Below are 7882 nucleotides of genomic sequence, written 5' to 3' on the forward strand. Positions count from 1 at the left end.
CTGCATAGTCTCTTCAATGATAATGTTGACATGTAGATGTTTAGAGATTTGTAAAATAACGAGCCTATTAAACAAAATACAAAAACGTTTAAATCCTATTATTTTTAAAATTCCTAATTTAATATATCTATTTAAATATTAATTACAGTTATCAAGTATACGTTTGATGTAACGTCTCTACTACAAAATTGAACTTAGATCTGATCCATTCAGCTATCCTTCTAAGAGGGTCTTAACTGACACTCATATGTTTAGACGTCAGCGTAGCAGCGTGGTAATGCGTGCTCTCTAATGGTATGTATTGTAAAAAATGATATATCAATGCCATCATCCTCCGTGGTTGATAAAATCTAGAAACTGTCGTCTGGGAGGTCACTGTATTATAAGATTACATAAAAGAAATAAACTTATTCTTGTAACTCTCAAGTGTTACTAGGCCTATCTAGGTAATTTTATTAAGGATTAAGGATGTGCTGGACAAATACTATGATTACTATGAAATAATGGTAATACTAGATTGTTTGAACACTGGTTATAGTAAGGTTTAAATTCATGTGGCAATTTAATATACAATATCTTCCAAGCAATTTGGTTAATATACAATAATGTTATTATTATGTTTATGTATACTTCTTAGAAGTCTCGACTCAGATGTAGGCGAATCGGTAGTAATAATGGCATTCACGGGCTTACACCAAGTGAACGTCATAATATATACGATATCTATTGTTTTTATATATTACTTATATATATATATATATTACTTATATATTATTATTGTTATTTTTTTTTTTTTTTTCTTTTTACTATATGAGTAATTACAATAACCAAAAAAAGTAAATAGTATTTTTTCTTCATCTCCACTAAATAATATATAATATTTTACACTTAACTCGCTAAAAATATTTATACATCAGATGTAACTATCCCAACTAATAGCATACTTGGGATATGGAGGATAGAAAACCTAATTATGCATTTTAAGAACAAAAATAATTCTAGATATATATATATATCAAAATGAAAAGAATATTGTAACCAGTCTACAGATAGATCTAGTTATTTACACTGTTTAGGCCAAAATATTATAAGCACCAGCATCACGTTTTCATTATCGCGTCTAACATTGCTTGTAGAGCAACAAAATCTTGAGATTCGTGTATAGAAACGAAACGCTCCTCGAGGAAGCGAGTAACATACAGGGTAAAGCGTTGACGAAAAACAAATGGATCTAGATCTTTTTTTTTTTTTTTTTTTTTTAAATTCATATGAGACCCAAAATGCAACCCTTCCAAAACGAAAGGTTTTTTTTTTTTTTTTTTTAATACTATTTTTTAGGAGTGTCTGGACCAGTCTGATACTACCACAAACTCCCCAACCGTTCAGAGATAATCTTTAACAACAATTATTTTATTAGAAATAAAATGAATATTTCCTCCTTTATAAGGTTTCCTAGTAAATAAATCTATTTAAAAACCTTCAAAGTGTTAATTCGCAATGTATAATCTTGATTTAGTGATAGCAAATTCATTCTGAAATTATTGAATGTATTAGGGAAATAAAAACATTTTTTGGGTACTCAATAAATCCAATATGTGCCTTGATATTACGGTTAAATGTGGGTATTAAACACCATGCTGTTTCTATATGAAAGAAATGTGGAGTTGCCTACACGTATTAGGGTTTCACCGTGTTGAAGATGATTATTGAAAAAATATCTTTAAGCACAAGTAACGCTGCATTTAACTTTAAATAGTTGATCGGATTTGTTATTTAAATCAAATAACAAAATACCGAGAATAATGACCATATGTTACATAACTGATTGTGTCCCGATAATAAAAATAATATGACAACTACCACCTGTAATTATATCTATCTGTAAGAGGGATAGTATTTTGATAAACATTATTAAAATTGTTATATATATATATACATATCTTTGCATTTATTATAATTTTTATTTTTTATATTATTATTATACATGTATATATATTTTTTTTTTTTTTTTTTATTTCTTTTTATTTCACCCTTGTGTTGATTTTTAATCTTTTATCTAATGGTAAAGCAATTTGATTTTTTATTTATTTATTGCTTGTATAATACAATGAACAACCTTAACAGTTGTATTATTTCCAATTATCAAACTATCTTTTAAGTAACCAATAAATCCTAAGGAATGATATAGCTTATTATGTCTATGATCCTAAATTACTAAGTGTCGTTATTGTTCCTTGTCCATTATTATGACATTTCAAATAGGAACTATGTTATATAAATATATAACTGACACAATGTCCCTAGATCTTAATCAGTTATGTATGGTCTTGTATCTTTTAAAAGGTTAGTAAAAACATAAATATAGTGTTCTGCTCAAACCAAAGGAAAGAACTTGAAATGCATAGAATTTCCATTTAACCATAGACATGTAAACACTGTTTAAGGTAATCATGAATTAGTATCCAAATATGCTTCCTTGAAAACAATAGTAAGTAGTGAGTGGAATGCCAGGCTTTATTTAAAGCTCAAGATTAAGACCAAGATATTCAATATAAACCAACATCACCATCATCAGGTGTTGGTAAAGTAAAAATATTGTAAAAAAATTGGTTAAGAGTAAACAATATGTTATCACTGATGTGAGAAGTCTTTCTACACACATACCGAGTATATTTTGAAAAAATCTTCATTCCTTGAGAATAATGAGTTTAAGTGTTTATACAAATAGACTCTTAAAGCTAACCACTTGCAAAGCTTGCGTCAATAGTTATTTGTTACAACTGGTCTTTAAAATTATAATTATAATCGACCACATTATTAACCACTCACCTCAAAATCTGTTGTGATTGAAGATTTATTCCAAAGGAAACTTCGATCAAGCCTTTCTGTGACACAGGTATTTGTGCATGAGGCTTGTTGTAAGTCAGATAATGACCCTATTTGGTATGAGTATCTCAAACTTTTGGATGAAGTTTATCATAGGATGAAGTGTAAATATCTTCGTTATATTTGTTATTATAAAATATTGTACTATATATATATGAATTGAACAATCATTGTTTCTTAAACCATTTTTCCGATCATTTGTTCCAGTACTTGTACTATGAAATCTCTTCTTATTATTTATTATACATAATAAATGACCAGCACCAGTAATAAGATAATTGATAGCAAATTATCTTTATAAAGGCAAATAATTTAAAATTATTAAGAAACAATCATGTCAAATGCTCGAGAGCAGTAAGCATTCGCCTGATGTGGCATGGCTTTTGACTCTTTACAACTACAATAGTAACTGCGACTTGTGCAAAGTCTAATCATGTGTTATCCGTCCCACAGTTTCCTAGAGGCTAGTGTTCTTCCTTTAAACTATTTTTTCCTTTAGTCTATCTATCACCATCTAGATAGATAGATAGTTCCTTTAGTAAATTACTCTTTAATATGCTGATCTACCTAGATACCAAATTCTTATGAATGGTTAAACCAAATTTAGGTTCTTCTACAGTATTACAATAGGATATAAATTGTCATCTCTATATCCAGTATCATGGTACATTATTAATCTGAATGATTCTTCAATAAAATGTTCATTCATTAAAATCATTACATCCACTCGATGGTAATAGTTGTGTCTATCTACTGATTATTAGTATTTTGTTATATAGGTTATTTACCCAATGTAAAGGACATAATACCCTATTAGAATGGGTGAATATCTGTTGTATCCGTCTACTTAATAGTAGTATCTTGTTATAGTTGTTATATAGGTAAATATCCAATATGTAAGGGTCCCTTATTTGAACAGATGAATATCCATTAGGTATATTCTACTCAATAGTAGATTATTTTATGTGAGTAAATACTCAATATAAACAGGTTAGTACCCATGAACGGGGCTAAATAGCATCCTATTTCTTGTAATGTAGGTAAATATCCAATATGTAAGGGTCATAACCTTATTTGAACGGGTGAATATCTGTTGTATCCGTCTACTTAATAGTAGTATCTTGTTATAGTTGTTATATAGGTAAATATCCAATATGCAAGGGTCCCTTATTTGAACGGATGAATACCCATTAGGTATATTCTACTCAATAGTAGATTCTTTTATGTGAGTAAATACTCAGTATAAACGGGTTAGTACCCATGCACGGGGCTAAATAGCACCCTATTTCTATGTTCATAGCTTTATATAAGCGAGATTTATATAAGGATTTAAATAAGCGAGATCACCTAAATAGGTGACAAGCTTAGTTAATGAACATAAGACGTCAAATTCCTTGCTACAGAACAATATGGTAATCTAAAAATCCTTTGCTTGGAAAAATATATATGTAAAAATTTACCTTGTCATTCCTCATTAATATATAAGATTATCATCTTATCTTTAATAAATGAAAATAATACATTTTCAATTTGCGACGGCATTCGTAATGGCCGCCTAGTACAAGTCTTCAGAATAATTTCGTCAAAATTCTTTATTTTCCATTGTAACTTTTCTGCACAATATATCACACCTACGTCTTTTATAAATTATTAATTGAAATATTTGTTATAAATTAACAATTTTTACTATAAATTACTTATTTTATTTCTTATTTTGAAAAATCATAAATGTACACAGGCTGCACGAAAAACGATAATGACATTTACCGGTAGGGGGCGCTATAAGTAGGTTGGATATTGTTTTAAATTATTTGAATTCGAGGTTTTTAGCTCTGAATATACGTGACACAAGGCTGACGACTGGCGGTGTACTACATGTCAACATTATCATTGAAGAGACTATGCAGTGAAGTACAATAATATTTATCCATAGAAAAGCTAAGGTAAAGTGTGTGTGTAAGGTGCCCGTTTTTTTTGCAAAGGAGTTTATAAATTATTTGAACATATTTGAAAGGGTCCATCCATTTATCTAAGTAAATAGAGTAAATTTCACGAAATTTTACTTCAAAAAAGCCAACCTCAAGATCATAAAATTACTTTCGACATATCCTCAAAATGTAATTATGCAAACAAGTTCCCGCATACTACATCTTTAGGGACAATAAAGATAACCCATTTGTATTTTAAAGAAATAATTCGATTATTAAATGTATTTGTTTGACCCCGTAAACTGTGACAAAGTGGCTTATTGACCAATAATACCCATTTGTTGACCACAATGACCTAAAAACCCTTTTAAGGATTCTATACACAATGACCGAATCCTTATAATTACGTCATTGGCGTGATGTAATTTTGTGCAGCTTTCCCTTTACAAACGAGCATTTTACCCCGGCGTCGTCTGCTAACAATTCGTAACATTGACACTACTCGTAAAATGAGACTATAGAGAATATCCTGTTTATTTTGTTTTCTTTTTTACATTTTTGAATGAAAGGAACGGGTAGTCCTCTAATGAACATATGTAATAATCGAACCCAGATAGTATTACAATCCTACGAGAGTTCGGTCACAGATATGTAGAGCTCTTAAGAATAATATCTTATAAATATAGTACCTTAAAATAATTATCCTAAAATGGTATAATCTAAGATTAAATTGGTTATTAGTTATTATGATATATGTTATATGATATTGGCCAAGTGCATGTCGAACTCGCGTACGGTTTACCAGCAGCTTTTATTATTTTTATTAATCAAAATTTGTTATTATAGCTGCCGTAAAAGTAGATGCATTGAAACTTTGAAATGTCTACCTATAAGGATTAAATAGATAAAGCGAAAAACGCCAACAAAATGCAGTTTCTTGCACGGACAACCACTTGGTTGTCAAAAATAAAAAAGTAACTTAAGATACTTTTTTACTTAAGATAATTATCTTAAAAAAAGTAACTTAAGTATCTTAAGTTACTTTTTTATGATTGTTGTTATAATGGCTGCCGCTACACAAACTCTAAAAATTTCAAGTATCTATTTCGATTCAAGAGATTAAGCTCTCTGACGAACGGACAGATAGCGGAAGCTTAGTCATAAGGTTCCTATTTTACCTTTTGGCTGCTGAACCCTAAAATGGACAGCCGACTACACGCGTGTGTTATGATTGTATAATCAGGTACAACTATTGACCAATGACCATTGATCACTCGGGTTAAAAAGTTCGCCTCAAACCAGTTATATCAAGTATACCCGCGTATAACCATCAAAATACTTATGATATAATAAGCATAAGCATATTTATTTATATATATAAATAATTAATTTAAATATACTATTGAGCAATGATTGAAATGAATCGATGATTTTTTTATCATTGATCGACAATATTTGGATATACCTTATCGCGTATTATTAAAGGATGTATGAAGACGTTGTCAAGTCTATTTTTGGTAGCGTTGGTAAACATTAGACAAATTAATTATGGATGATAACCGTAGTAGGTAGCAGACGTACTTGCAATCTACCTGATGGTAAGTGGATACTGCCGCCCATGGTCATATGTAATCAACCCCTGGTAGTATTAAATATTCCTGATCTAAGGTCGCCCACAGATGCGCCGCTATCCCTGAGGACGAAGCTGGAGCGCCTCGGAAAAGTATGTCTCCCTTACCACACCCTTCAAACTAGAACACAGCAGCGCTTAACGATTCTGTTATGAGGCAGAAAAAGGTGTGGCGGTGGTGAAGCCATAGTCAAACCACGAAGGGTTCTACCAACGTCGCCCAGCGACCGAAACTGGACCATAATCATACATTATTCACTTTTTGTATAGATAAAACAAGCTTGTCGATAACTACAAGACACAAAAAGAAAATCGATTGATAAACAAATGGGAAAGGTACTGAATTCTTTTGTCTTCGCCTTTTAATCCATACATAGATAAATAAACGTTTATCTATAAGTTCAATGGAACTTCCACTTATAGGTTCATTGTCGTTATTAACACGAAAGGAATATGCCAGTATTAATTTTTTGTCCACCTTTATAAGCTTAACAGCAAAACTTTTTTCCGGCTGTTCTGAAATCCTTACTTTATCCCACTAGTCGCATACAGATGCGCCATTACCCCGAAAGACTAATATGGAATGTCTCGGAGAAGTATGTCTTTCTTAGCACACCTTTAAATCAGAACGCAGTAACGCTTAATACTTGTTATTAGGCAGAAATGTGTGTGGCGATGGTGCCTCCACAGTCGAAACAGTAGAGGGTCCTACCACCTTCACATAGAACGATGCAAGAAGGATTTAACCTACAGATGCGTGCTAAGGATTCAGGGCCGCCGTAGCTACTCGCCTCTTATATCTTTTTCGCTTAAACTCTGTCCACAAGGGTAGCAACGACTCGGAAGACTTCAGGTGTACGCAGGTTTGCGCTGGCGCACAACCTTATCTGCTGATTGCAATCATTGGTACGAGCGGTTTAGGTGCGTCCGATCAAATCAACAAACAATTATTGATTAGTTTAGCCGCAGTGTTATCAGTCGCACGCTCCGTTCGCATGCCATAAGCTGTCGCAAGGCAGTAACATCCTGTTTTTTACGGAGATAACGTGTGTAGATCAATAGCTGGATAATGAGAATCCTCGTGTTATTGACCGGCGTTATTGTAATGTCACTCGCCTACTTTACGATAAATTCGCATGATGTAAAACTATTACGCTTCAAACTGGATTTTTCCTATCAGTACATTATTCATATTATTTCCCCGTTACGATTATCATTTAACGACAGTATTTCGTATTCTTTGTTTTGACTGACACGAGAATTAGTAATTCGTTTGTTATTTGAACTAGAATCATACGTGACACAGCTGTTTTGCGTTGTCATGATAAGTCTATTTTTCAGTTGCGATAAAAATAATGACACGATTGATAATATTTACATGTTTTGTGCAATTGTATGGCGACAAAATACAGCAGCCGTTGCCTTAGTAACTGAGATC

Source organism: Epargyreus clarus, unplaced genomic scaffold, assembly GCF_041222505.1.
Source record: "Epargyreus clarus isolate Ecla_fem2 unplaced genomic scaffold, WU_Ecla_fem_2.2 ptg000007l, whole genome shotgun sequence".
Classification (NCBI taxonomy): domain Eukaryota; kingdom Metazoa; phylum Arthropoda; class Insecta; order Lepidoptera; family Hesperiidae; genus Epargyreus; species Epargyreus clarus.